We start from the raw sequence: 14611 nt of genomic DNA on the forward strand, positions 1-14611 counted from the left end.
TGCCACATATACTCAAATGCTGAGAAAATATATTTTATTAAAATATGTACTTAAAAATTTGTATCATACGATCAATAAATCATGAATTAAAACATTGCCCCACGTATCAAAACCATTTGATATTAACAACATATTCTTTATGTAATACATGGGTAAAAAGATATTTAAAATATAAGATAAACAAACAGATTCCAATATAAAGATAGCTTGTACAATCCAATAAAGTACATTGTGAGTCAAACATAAGTTATGTTTTGACCATTTGGGTTGGTCTGAAATTGTGCATAGGTCCAGGTCAACCTCAAACTGTTTTTTTCCAAAGGAATTTTACTTTTTCTAGACTAGACTAGAAACTTTAAAAATTCTTATTTCTAGGTCACCTTATCCGATTTTATTGATTTTTACATGTTTTTCCACAGTAAGTTCCTATCTATTTTCATAATTTGGTTTGGAACTTTTACTGAGTTGACACTTGATTTTAAATTGTTTGTTCTGCTTGAAATTGACACTCACCTCTCTGGTGTATGTTAATACTTTCATGATTCCCGTGTGACCTTAGTCTTTAGCATAGGCCAGGCCTTGCAGCCAACCCCCCATTGAGCACTGTCAAAGGTCATGTGTAGAGGGGGTGGGCCACTTGTGGTGGGTTGAGCACAGGGCCTCACCAATGGCAAGCCCCTTGATGAACCACAATGGCACATGGCCTGCACAGCAGAGATGACCATGCACAGTGCGTTGAATACATGAAACCTTTCATGCTAAAAAATCTTGTTAAATTGAAACAAGCCTAACAAAAATGAATGTGTCCTCATGTAACGCAACTGGTGCTATGTAAAGCGTTCTGATACCCGATACTGGGTCAAGTTCGCGCTATATAAAACTTCATTAAAAAAAGAGAAGTTATGATTATCTAAATAAAATCCCTAAAAATTACTGAAATTCACCAGTTATTGTAAGCTCTGCAATCTATAGTGCATCGGAGCATAGGAAAAAGCTGGGCGGGTTAAATAAAATCTGACCTAAAATAAAAATAGAGAAAAGACTAACAAATGTCTTGTTGGTTGGCTCCACTAGCATCATTTAGATGGCATTACTACTCAAAATTGTGTATTCAGTTAGGCTATTACCTTTCTAGGTCCCAACTTTAAAAAAACTTTCATCTTTGTTTCGGGTTACAATATAAAAACACCCATAAATCATAAATATTAACAGTATTTCCTAATAGTTTATTTTCATTTAACCTTTTAAAGATCTTAAAGATTGCAAACAGTAAGAAATCCTATGAAGGGCAGCGCCCTATATGTTACAAGAAGGCTAAACAGGTGGAGGAATGACTTTCCCAGACTACCATCTTTAGTTGTGGGACGCACAAGCACAATATTAACATCAACTCCCTTAAATCCATTTTTAAGGGATAATGCCGAATAATAATATAAGCTCCCTTGAATCCTTTTCTAAGGAATTATTGCAACTTTATGTGCTCTTTTCATTTGTAGTCTTGTGTATTTTAAAGCCGATCAAATCTAAGACCACTTTCACCATTCATAAAGCCTAGGCAGAAATAAAGCAACAATTAGTACACACCCAGAATGCATGCTGCCTCTATACCACAAGAATACTCACAGCTCTATGCATGACAATGAAATGGCAGGATTCAGCATTGCAGAGATCTAGCATATATTTCCTAAAAGTACCTTTAAGGCGTTTTTTTATCGAATAGAGTTAGAACATCTCATCGAGAAGACGTTTTTTCAAATATCTACAGATCTAAGATTACTTTATATTAGCCATACTAGCCAACTCACCCAGGTTTGGTGGTAGACTATGCTTTTTGGGCAGTCCCACTCACTGCTGATTTTGGCCTCTTATAGCTATTCAGGAGGCCTGAACAAACCTCCGCAATTAACTGCACCTCATGACACAGTAAAACAAATGAAAACTATGCGGAGGGAAGGCTGCCAGGCATTGAATAGAGAGGCATCCCTGAAAGTAGAACTGTCCTCACATTTGAAAGGAAAGTAGAGTAGAGAAGGAACTAGCAGTGATGCGAGAGGCAGGATCAGAGTGAAACCTCAATCTTTGTCTGCAGCTCAGTTTATAAATCACATTGAATAGTTTGAGCAAAGTTAACATGACTATATCTATAAAGTGCTTCAGATTTAATCTTTGAAAAAAACATTGTGTGTGCCCCTAACTGTGTTTATGTTTGAGTACCAGGCTATATTAATGATGATTTTTTACCACATGAACTGAAGAACAGTAAATCATGTGGTAATTACCATCCACAGTCCCCTCTTCCTCAGGTAGGTCTGGAAGTACTGTTGTTTGTTAAAACTATATCTTCAGGTTGCAGTGATTCAGGGCTAGTAGCACCTTTACTTTGCACCAATAAAAATCATGTGTTCCTGCAATGTGCTTCAAAATTCAGAAGGGTTTCTCTACCTGTTGTTTGAGCCCCTGCCTGCAAGGAAAAGCCCAACACATTCTGTTATAATTATCTCATTATTTTTAAAACCACATTTTTTACTGCAAGCATATGGCCACCACACTTAGGCTGTGGCATGTTTTTTTCCTTTTCATTTTGTGGCATGCGCTTGCAACAGAAATGAAAACAAAATGTAGCTATTACATCATCTTGATGAGGCCAGGCATATTAGCCAAAATGTGTTGAAACTGGTGTGTGGCCAGGAGCCACTAATGTCAGTGATTACTAATTGCATCTTGTGGCTCCTTCTAGAGTGTAATTGTGTAATTTACATTGAGGTCATCACAGTGAAAAAGGTCATGTGGTATCATTTCTGGTGATGTCAACATTAAGCTAACTATTTTAATACCTGAATAAACCTACCTCTCTTTGATCACAGAATTTTGGCAAGCATGTTTTTTCAGTCATACTCACCCACCCAAATGGTTCTTTAGTGAAGCCCTTTGCTTAGCTTCAGAGTCCCAATTTAATCAGTCTTAATGGTTATTTTTCAAATGAAAGGGTGGATACTTTCTTCAGATTCTTGTGACAAATGTGCTAAGTAGCTAGACCTGGCAGCAGGAGAACTGGAACTACATTAGTTTGTACTGGCATTCTCCACATAATGAATATTTACAGCATTTGATAATAGTTGGTTTTCATATAACCGTTGTAACAATTGCAAACTTTAAGAGATCTTTTGGAGGACTTTGCCCTAAATGTTCCTTTAGACCAGGAGACAAGGTTTCATTAGATTGCAACTAGGAAGAGATCTATGAGGCACTATCTCACATGTCGAAACAAGAACTAAACTCTAATCATATCAAAATATTTTTGGCCACACCAGGGAAAACTAGTATTTTACACAGCTATAATGGCAGGAATGACTTTGGACAGGAATTGGATGGACAAAGTGTCACCTCTTTTGTGGGAATGGTGGAAGTCATTTTATTCAGATGAAAGATAGAAAAAAGCTCATGATTACCCTGATAAATATCACCAAGTCTTGAGCCAGTTGCGTCCTAATAATTCTGACAAATTTGGTGGCATATCAAGTAGTGGCTTCCATTACACGATTTGAAGGCCAGTAGTCAAGGGCATAAATATGGTTCAACATGCCTTGTTCCACTCAATATGTTCTGGATGTGTCCTGGTTGCTTCTTCTGCACTAAGGTAAACTAACCCACTTTCCACAAAGATGGGAGGTGCATACATACCCTGTTTACTATATGCAGATGAGCTTATAATCTTAGATTACAATGTAATAAGTCTGCCTAGGAAATTGAAAGATCTCCCATCCTTCTGTAAATCAAGTTATTTAATTGTCTTTGTTGAGAAAAATAGGATAATTGTCTATGGGAAGAGAAAATTCAATTTCACAGCGCTCCTAGAAAAAGAAAAAGTGGAAGAGGTACATGCATATAAATTCATAGAGCTCCATTTGTTTGTGAAATTTAAGGTGGAATGAACATTTGGATTCACTTAAAAATAGTTGCATATTTTAACTGTGGGTAACCTAGAGCAATTTAACAATGAATACGGTCTGCATTCGTGACCTCAGTGATTATAAATTAGAAGGAAAAGATACTTTTGATCATTTTCTAAGGTTTACAACTAATATATGTAGATCCAAGAGTGGCCTGAAAACTAAGTGGGAGTATCTGTTTGAAGAGGCTGCTCACTTTGTACCAAGAAACTTTGGGCCTGATTACGAAACTGGTCGAACTCTCGTCTGACCCACACTGTGGCGGAACCAGGACCGCCCGACTAGAAATCAGCGGTCCTGCTGCTCGCATTATGATGCGACAGCCTTCACAGCGGTCGCAATGTGTATACTTTGTATTGCAGCATTTGCTGCGGACTGCAGCACATGCAGCAATACAAAACAAGCCTGCACTATGTGGCAGGCACCTTGCTGTGACTACCGCATGGTGCAGCGATATTTATGGGGGCTCCATAGGTACCCCCAGGCCCCATACCTCAGGTCTGGAAGGAGGCTAAGATTCTGCCACTGCTTAAAAAACCATCCTTGGACCCGCTTAATCCAGCAAACTACCGACCCATCTCTCTCCTGCCAGCTCTTGCAAAGGTTTGTGAGGTGGTGCATAAACAACTGTCTGATTTTGTGGAGTCAGAGGCTCTCCTTCACCCATCGCAATCAGGGTTTCGGTCGGGCCACTGTACGGAGACAGTCCTTGTCGAGGTTGTGGAGGTCATCCGGACGTGTCTCGACGCTGGGGGTAGGGCCGCTCTGATTTTGTTGGACCTCTTGGCGGCCTTTGATACGGTCCCGCATGATCTTCCGCTGATCCGTCTTGCTGAGATTGGCGTGTCGGGGGCTGTGTGGGGCTGGCTTAGGTCCTTTTTGGAGGAAAGGGTTGAGCAGATTTGGCTCCCTCCATTCTACTCCTCCCCCCACGTGGTCACCACGGGTGTCCCGCAGGGTTCCTCCCTTAGCCCTTTGCTCTTTAACATTTATGTTACGCCTTTGATCCATCTGGCTGAAGCTCTTGGTGCTAAGGTCTTGGCCTATGCAGACGACACTCAGCTGCTGTTCACCTGGGATAAGGCCTCCAGCTCGGTCCTTGCGGCCCAACAGTGCCTTCGCTCCATCTTCACTTGGCTGGCAGGCGCTCAGCTCAAGTGTAATGAGCAAAAATCTGAGATCCTGCTTTTTGGCACTTTTCCGTCTGATTTCCGTCATCAGCTGTGGCCACAGGAGCTTCCTCTTCCCTCGTCCGAGGGACAGCCCACCAAGAACTTGGGCGTCTGGTTCGAGGAGAATCTACTGTTCTCCACCCATATCAAGAAAACTGCTGGCTGCTGCTTTGGACTTATTAAAACCCTGAGAAAGTTTTTTCCTCTCCTTCCGCAGGCAGCCAGAGTTACAGTCACTTGCGCTTTGATCCTTTCTCGGCTGGACTATGCAAACTCTCTCTATATCGGGTCTCCTGGTTACCTAATTAAGAAATTGCAGGTAGTCCAGAATACTGCAGCTAGGCTGCTACTGGGCCTCTCTTCGAGGATGAGAGTCACTTCTCATCTGGTTTCCCTTCGTTGGTTACCAGTTGTGGCCAGAATCAAATATAAATCTCTGGTTCTGGCCCATCGTGCTCTCCATGGTCAGGGTCCTCTCTATCTTCAGAGGCGCTTTTCTTTCTATATCCCCGCGCGGGCCCTGCGCTCGGCTTCTCTAGGCTTGGCCTTGATTCCGAGATTTAGACTTCAGAGGATTGGAGGCTGCTCTCTGGTGGTCAGAGCCAGTAGGGCCTGGAATGCCCTTCCCCTTGATCTTCGTCTTACCCAGGAGCTTGCAGTTTTTAAAAGGAAGCTGAAAACATTTCTCTTTGTTTGATTGTCTCTGTTTGCCCTCAGGTTTCGCGCCGGGATACTCGTGAGAAGCCGAGCGCGTTACAAATGGAATATAACATAACATAACATAACATAGCGGAGGGCCAGGAGGAAGGGGCCACATCAACTCATGTAGGCGGTATTTTTAGAACTGCGTATCTATAAAGGCTGTATTTCTCAATGCTGCTTAGTTATTCTTTACATGAGCATAACACTCGTGGGGTACATGAGATGTTGTATAAACACACAAAAGATGGCCCGCTATAATTTAGTATGACAGCCAGGGTGTAGTAAGGACTGTCGCTATGTTAAACCTGCCCCTGGAGCACGTGGTCACCAATTAGGTGAGGCACCTATTGCACCCCCTCTGGGATCAGGGAGTGGCCTCTTAGTGTGGAGAAAGCCTGCGGTCACCAATCAGCTGTGACGCCACCCAAATCCATCCAGGGATTGGGGAGTGGCTTCCCACCGACTTCCTGGTCGTGGACCTGTACTTCACAATGTGCTTGGAATCCTCTGCACTTGTGGAGCATCAGAACGCGTACTGTTGGCTTGGCGGTAAGTGAGGAGGTCTTTGTAAAGCGGGGGGGTCGTCTGTAATACATTCTAGGTAACGATGCTAGATGCCCAGTCTCGCTACAATTAGTGGGCGAATGGGACGTTTTGTGGTTAATAGCGGGACAAACGCCAGGATAACTTTAGCGACACGCTCTGGCATACGTGTTTGGCCCTTATATTAAGAATGCTTTAGGTACAGATGGCATGAAAATTGAATACATCTCTAAAACCTTGATAACTAGAAGCTGTTGGAGGTGAAATGAGATTTTACCATTTCACTCCCACGATGTGGATGGTAAAAAATACATGTGTCTATTCACAGGTACATTGTTACCTACTGTACTGAGTTCTGTGAGGGAGGATAACTTTCAGAGCCCCCTCGGTGAGTTGCTGGTAGGAGTCCACCTGGCAACCACCCGGTAACTATGTCATATTGTGAAAACACAAAACATGACGTGTTGTAATTTGAAAGTGTCAACACATGATAACTGTTTATAATATCTGTTCTTTTTGTCTCTGGCACTATCACTCTTTCTTTTATTATTTTTATCAACCGCTACAGATCCACAGCATCACTGAGGTGGAGATGCGTCCCCGTGCCCTGATGAAATTGCCAAAAACTCTTTGGGCAATGAAACATGTCAGCCATTCAAGTTAAAATGGTCTAAAACATGCAGTTTCTTTTAACCGAGTGTGGACACTACTAAAATAAAGAAAGTGGGGGATAGTTGTTCACAACTCATTTTTAACCAGGAGATTTATTCACTTCTTTTCACATTATGGGGCTTAGACGTTTGATAGATTACACCATCATTTACACGTTATTATTATTTTTTCACCACTTCACATGAGCCTAAGAGTTAGGTCACATGTCTTTCTTTTCTGTCAAGAAAGTTGCCGATGATGACAGAACGAGCAATTTGGTGAGTACCAACCAGTAGCTCCATGGATGGTGTTTACGTGAGGCATTTTCTGACTTCTCTCACAATTTTTCTTCAGTGGGTGTGAGAATAGCTGCAGATGGTTGATAATTTTTAAATGATGAACACTTATAGGTGGGCATGACTAGATAATTTAGCAGAGCCACACCTGGGAGTAGATTATTATACCCGTTTAACAAACTTTCTAAAGATTACAATGTGTTCTTTATAACCAGGTTGTTTTTGTATGAGATGTTTAAGGGGGCACCATAGCGGAGGGCCAGGTGGAAGGGGGCACTCCTAGGGGCCCCCAAAGTCACTTTCCACCTGCTTTTCAGGGTGGATGAACCGTCATGAATAGGCTGGCGGAAAGGCACATTGTAATCCATACGACGGTGTCTGAGCAGACACTGGCCTCATTGCAGGGATTGGGAGTCTGACCGATGCACTGATGGGATGCAGTGGTCTTTGCCCCAACAGCTGAGCTCCGACAGCCTGCATCGTAATGCAGCGATCGGACCGATGGGCTGGATTGCAGTGGGAAATCAACCGACGGCCTGACGGTGGATGTCCCACTGCCATCATAATCAGGCCCTCTGATTCAGGCATTACGATGTGAATTAAATATGTTGTCTTGGTCAGTATTGCCATGTTTATAGATGGTGAGATTTTTCAATACAGTTTCCATGGATGAAAATATAAACAAAATCTCCTATTCGTACTGGAGGGGGATAAGTTAAAGAATTTGGATTTTACCAAAATTATTTTGTCATACAACTAATCTTAAACAGGAGCATAATATGTGCAGGACTGACGGGACTCATTTATCATTAGGTATACCACCCAAAAATATTTTTACTCTATGCCAAATAAACCATCAATTGTCTGACTTAAATCTCCTTAGGAAGTGTTTCCTTATATAAACAAAATACCTGACCTGCAGTTAAGATCCAAGGTACTAAAGTAGAATGCAGTCCCCTTTTTACAATGCCATATTTAAGTTTGAGTGTGAACACAAATGATGTATATTGCATATGTTGGAATTACCTTGAATGGTCTAATATACTTCTGTTAATAGATTGCCCACATTTCTTAAAATACGTAGCAACACAAAAAAAGTGTTTATGAAGTTCAGCTATGAAACCATGAATTGATATGCACAGTTTGATGTCACATTAGGTCTTGGACATTTTAGGAGTTTTATGGACAAACAGTCTTAGTACACCTATGATTTTCAATTGAAATGTGTTGCTTCTTATTTTTATGTTTATTTACATTGTTTCACTGTTTTTGTATTATATTCGTAGCAGAAAAATAAAAAAATTGAAAAACAAAGTTGGGTAATGACATGACATATTTCACTAACAGTTGATGTAAATCATTTTTTGTTTTTCATTGTATGTCACATATTTGAGCTATCACAATTGAGTATTTGAAGGCAGATATGGTCACTGCACTGAAAGTTTGCCAGATATTATTTTACCATTATGGGCATGCCCTTGGTTATGTCCTTGTTGAAACTGCGGAAGGGTTGTGCTGTTGGTTCACTTAACACACATAACCTTACAGCCTGCCTAAACTGTCTAAATTGGCAATCAAAGACCTGATCCTCTGTTATTGGCCCTGACAAAGGCAGAATTCATATAACAAGGGGCAGGACTGTGGTGGCTAAGTTCAGCCTGCTGTAGCAGGCTGGTGGAACATTTCACAGTCACACTGTGTACTAATTCGTGAACCAGACTAGACCTTTTTATTCTATACCTGCTGCATAATGCACTAAGACGCACTATCTGCAATATAACCTTCTTTACTTTCACATGAAATTCTATAGTGTTTTGTGGCTTATTGAATTTCGAAAGACTATCCATATGAAGTTGAATTAACAATACCCAAACAAACCACGTTGCCTAGCAGCCTAGTTACGGTTGAATACAAGTTTTGGCATGTTAGAAATTGAATCCTTCTAACGTAATGACTGCTCATTCACTCTTTTCTGTTGTTATATATTGTTTTAAAGCCTTTCTATACCACACAGTATGAATGTTTTGCAACTCACTTACCTTTTTTTTATTGTAATCGCTCTGGTTGTGGTGGTTTGTTGGAGAAAGCAGTGGATGTGTGAGCCACCTCATTTAGCTATGTCCTGTTTCCACCTCTCAAGGTGTAACAAAGTATACTGAAACTCCTAAGGTGAGGGGAGGAAGTAGGAGAAACCTATTCCCATAAGAGATGTAGAGTCCTAAATATCAGTAAGTCTAAACCACAGGCTTAGTCAGTCCCCATGGTATTCAATTGGTTTTACAACAGTGTGCACACTAAAACCAAAGAGAGGCACCAGTGTAATCTGGCCCACTGGAGCATGACTGTACTATATGACAGCACAGACACCGTACAAATATAAATACTCGCTCTGAAGCCTAAGACTGACCATGCCACCTATCATATTCTATTCAGGACTCTTGTTTATCTTCATGGCTTAGTCACCCATTTTGAGTCATTTAGCCACCTCTCTCTTTATATACTTATATCAATCAACCAATCAACAAAACGTTATTCTTTTTGTTACAAAGAAAACCATAAAAGTCAAGCAAACACAATTAAAAATTAATATAACAGGCTAAAAGGAGGCAATGCTGTGTATCCATCATATCCCCAAAATTTATGTCCAAAAGGTAAGCGAATCCAGAAACAGAATGACATCATCATATGCCCAAAAGATGCAAAATGAACAGAATATTAGATCAAGCACAGTAAAACCATTCATCAAGGAACCATAAAATACAAGATGGATTACAGGGACTATGTTAAAAACAATCTTGTCAAAATGATAAAACCATCCATCAAGAGACTAAATAAATAATTAAGAGATCTCAAGTCACAACCATAACCATCCATCCTGGACCCATAAAAAATAAGATAAATAACAGGGGCTTTATGAAGAAGGATTTCAAAACAACACTAGGCCCAAGATTTGTCTATGAAAAGATGATCACAGCTGGACCCGAGACTGACTGCAGCCCTTAAAAAGCTAAGAACATATAATACAGTATTGTTTGAAAGTAATTGTAAAAAGATAAAAGCAATCTAACCTGCCTAAAACTTGCTTGTTTAGGAATAATAAAGACTTTCTTGGTACCTCATAAAAGCTACAAAACATTAAAAAATGCATCATATCCTGTGGAGACTTCCCGTCACAGCCACAAGGGGGGAGGTGCTGCCCTTTATGTGCCCCATGAGGGTGGGCCAAAGGGTAGTGAAAGGGTCTATATGAAATCTGGTCAGTAGAAAATAGTCATGGGTACTTTTGAACCATGAAAGATAGGGCTCCGTTAAAGGCACAGTTTTCAATAAGGAATGCGCTCAGACACTGGGCTTCCTCAGCTCTACTTTTTTTCTATCCCAAATGCATTTTCTAAAAAAGTTCGCCTTCACCCAATGCAAGTCCCTCCTACACATTTTCTGGGGGTTCTCAAATAGATCACTGTGTTCTATGAGACGTTTTGTAAGGTGGACTGTAGTATTTTACAACAACAAAATGAAATATGTACCCATTTACAGATTTACTTTTGATGGCTTGTTACATATTGGCTATTGTGACATGTAATTAAATTAAAGGTGAAACTAAGTGGACTCCATGGGTTTGCCCTGCTTTTTAAGCCACCTACGCCTCCATTATCCCACAAAGGAAAACCAGAAAGGATAGCAAATTCACTTCTATGACTTTTTGAAATAGATTTTAATGTGTAATATTTTACAGACACTGACCTTCAAAGATCCAAATTTTGGAATGTAAAAAATTTCACAGCCTTAATACTCGGCTGGGTTCCTTTATTTAAATAAACATCCACTCTCAGCTCGTTAAAGAAATATGTATTTTGCACTACTCATGCTTCTTGTAAAACAGCATCATTTAAGTTGTACTGGGATGCAGCCAAGTAAACCACTTTTCCCTTTTTTTTAAATCTTGACAGTCAGTAGGTTTTGAAAGATTAATTTAATTCATGCTGAGGTGCCCACGTGTAACAGATGTGCTACGTCTTAACCAAAGTCAGGAATTGACACATAGCCACAGCGTTTCATGTGTTTTATGTGTTGACATTTGTGGTCTGCCTGTTGTCTGCTTAGCCCACTCATCGGTTACTGGAACTACACAGTCTGTAATTGACCGGTTATCAAACAGATGAACTTTAACTCTCGTTTCAAGCCCACCTGCCTCTTCTCCTTCATCTTTTTATGCTTTCTCTATGCAAGTAGATATCTCTAATATACAGTGTATCTGTTCATCTGCAAACCATACATTTATGCTTGTCAACTTGTCTGCTTGTCATTGCAAAGCAACAGTGAATGTCTGAGTTGATGCCTAAGTCTACATTTATAAAAATACATGCATTTAAAATTCTCAGTAATGTTTGCAATTCAATTAAATGGGCATTAAGGAATGCAAAGATTGCTATAACATGTTAAGCACTCCTATTCCATTGTCCCTCATATTTGTAACTCATCAAGTTCCCATCAGAGATCAGTAAAATATAATTTTTTTGTTAGTGCTCTGATGTGGCCTCTATACTGTCGGCAGTGCAGTCTGAGGGGGGCAATGAGGACCTCTAGGCATTATTTGCACACTGTCGCTCCAGGCTTCTGCAAACCATGCAATTGAAGGCCTGATTTAGGGTCTGGTGTATGGCCGGACCTGCCTCTCGTGCGGGGTAAAAGATGTGCAGCTGAAAACTCCGGGTTGAACAAAACAGACCTGCAATGTTCCCTCAATCTCATTTTTCCAGTGTGGCCGGTAGCTGCAATGACTGCCCCAGTAGAATTAAAAGTGTCATTGTGAAGAGGTCCAGAATGGTGAGTACTTACGTCCCCTTGGAACAAAAAAGGGTAATTCTAGTGTAAAAAAGCGGAATTTCCCCCAACTTGGCAGGATACATCACTTTTCTTCCCATGCATTCCTGGTCGAGCATGGTACCCCTCAAAAGGATAAATGGTGCCTACTCCTGCACTGACATGGAAAATGATGCAAACAGCCTACAGCATATTCCTTAGACCTCCCTTGCACTCCACACTGTTTCCCATAGCCAACTGGAAGTGTTCCTTCGCCGCTGCTGTGGTGGTACAACAACCCTTTCATGTCCTAGGCCGGACCGCTTCAAATCTCTTCAATTTCCCTGCTCACTAACTGAGCCACTGTCTGGTACAATTTCTGTGGGATACACCTCTGTTTTAAAAATAGTCCTAAGACTCTCCAACACGCATCTAGATGTAAATTGATTGCACAAACCTAATCTCTGTCCACTTCATGCATTACAATGGCTTGGGGCAGCCTTAAATAGGAAACATTCTATCCCCCTCCCCAGCAAATGTGAGCACAAGTCTTCCTTAAGATTTCACATTTTTTATGGTGAAGGAGTGAACTGGAGTTGTTGTGTGCTGTCCACTCCGCACTAGACAATGTACGTTAGAACAGCAGGGCGAGAGTTTACCATGTCATGGTAGACTGAATGGTAGGGGACGGCTACAGGAAAGATTTCTTTGTTGGATGAAAAGTTTGTTTTTCTGGTTTAAATATTTGGTGAAAACAAAACTTTCTTGTTAGTAGGTGATTTTTTGTATGACAATATACCATAATTGGTCCATTGGTGTAGGTTATCATATCATATTTAAGTGAAAACTGATTACATCAATTTAAATAGACCTATTTACATATCAATCCAAGGGCTCTTCTTTAGTAGGTCAAGTGTTATTTTAGCTGCAGAGAAAAACAGGTAGAAGTTATGCATTGCATATATTGTAAGACTACAAGTGCAACATATTAAAACCAACTTTAAATAACATACTGTTTCTTTGCACAATCAGTTAGACGGTTAACTTCCTACCCTACAGTTCTCCTATTTAGGTACACAATGCTCTCATAAGAAAACTACATTTGTGTTTCACTCAATGTTTAATGATATGCCAAAACTCATAGCCACTGCTGTCTGTCCAAGCACCAGATTCCATATATGCCCAACTAATAATGGTTCATGCCCACGGTCTCATGGTGGATCAGATCTAGAGCCACACCAAAAGCTTTAACAGTCTCCCCACCTCACTGGTTAAAATGTACGTTCAAAATCCTCATGGGTTGTTGGATAGCTCTGCAAGGCCTATGAAGGTGCCAGCGACAGACACAGTCAGAGTGTTGGAAGAACTGTCGGACTCTGCAAAGGACATGCACAGGTCTTCACCAGCGAAAGGAAGCGCCATGTAAGGGAAAACCAGGAACTACCCATCTTAGGTGCCGATACCGATCCAGTTCGGAAAGCACTCCGACCGAGCCGGATCCGGAGTGTTTTCCAACCGAGCCGGAGTCCTGCAGTCCGACCAAGCGAGTACGATGCAGCCGTATGCTGCCGGACTCAGTTCGGTCGGACTCCCATGGAAGTCAATGGGAGCCGGTCGTACGATGCGTACATGAGCTCCCATTGACTGGATGAGTACGTCTCGCACAAGGGCACCCCCTACAGTGGGTATGCGTCGGTGCCATCCGCACCGTACATGCCTGTGTTGGGGGGACCCTTGGGTCTCCCCCTGTGTCCGAGTCGTAGGGCTGCAGGTGACAGGGGGTCCGACACAGAACCCCAAAGGCAACCACCCAGACGTTTTGCGAGCCGGACACTCCGGTTTGCACAGGCTGTCCGATGCGTGCATCGTACAGGCTCGGTCGTAAATCGCATCCATTGCACGCCACGGTTAGGTTACGACCGAGACGTACGGAGCGGTTCGGACCCGGAAACGACTCGGTCGGTGAATTTCACGTAGCTCGCATCGCACTTGCTTGCTCGTACAGCTGTACGAGTCGGGCGGAAAACACGCGTACGGCTCGTAGTTTTTCTGGCTGGATCGTGTTCGGTGCCCTTCCGACCCGGATCGGAATCGGCCCCTTAATTGGAGATCTACAGAAGGTCGGTTTGAATAGGTTCGACTTCAAGGCAGCAACCGCAGAACAAAATAGAATCCACACCAAACAGAACCTTGGCTCCACTATTTCACATTCACTTAGAACATCCCAACCTCACCCTGAAGAACAGGTAATGCAGGACACAAATAGCAAGCTGGTGAGACATTGTAAAGCCCCTATAGGATATAGCAATTATTGCTATGGATAAATGGGAATCCATAGTTGACAGATCGCCATATTATTCTGAAGTTTCTCCTCCAAAAAAACTTCTGATCAGTTTGGATTCTGATCCTATTGTCGAGGGAAGGGACACTTTTTTCCTTTTTCCAATTACAGTAATGTTATCATAACAGGAGATATCTTTATTCTGGATAGCCG

The sequence above is a fragment of the Triturus cristatus genome, chromosome 6 (genome assembly GCF_964204655.1).
Source record: "Triturus cristatus chromosome 6, aTriCri1.1, whole genome shotgun sequence".
In the NCBI taxonomy this organism is placed as follows: Eukaryota; Metazoa; Chordata; class Amphibia; order Caudata; family Salamandridae; genus Triturus; species Triturus cristatus.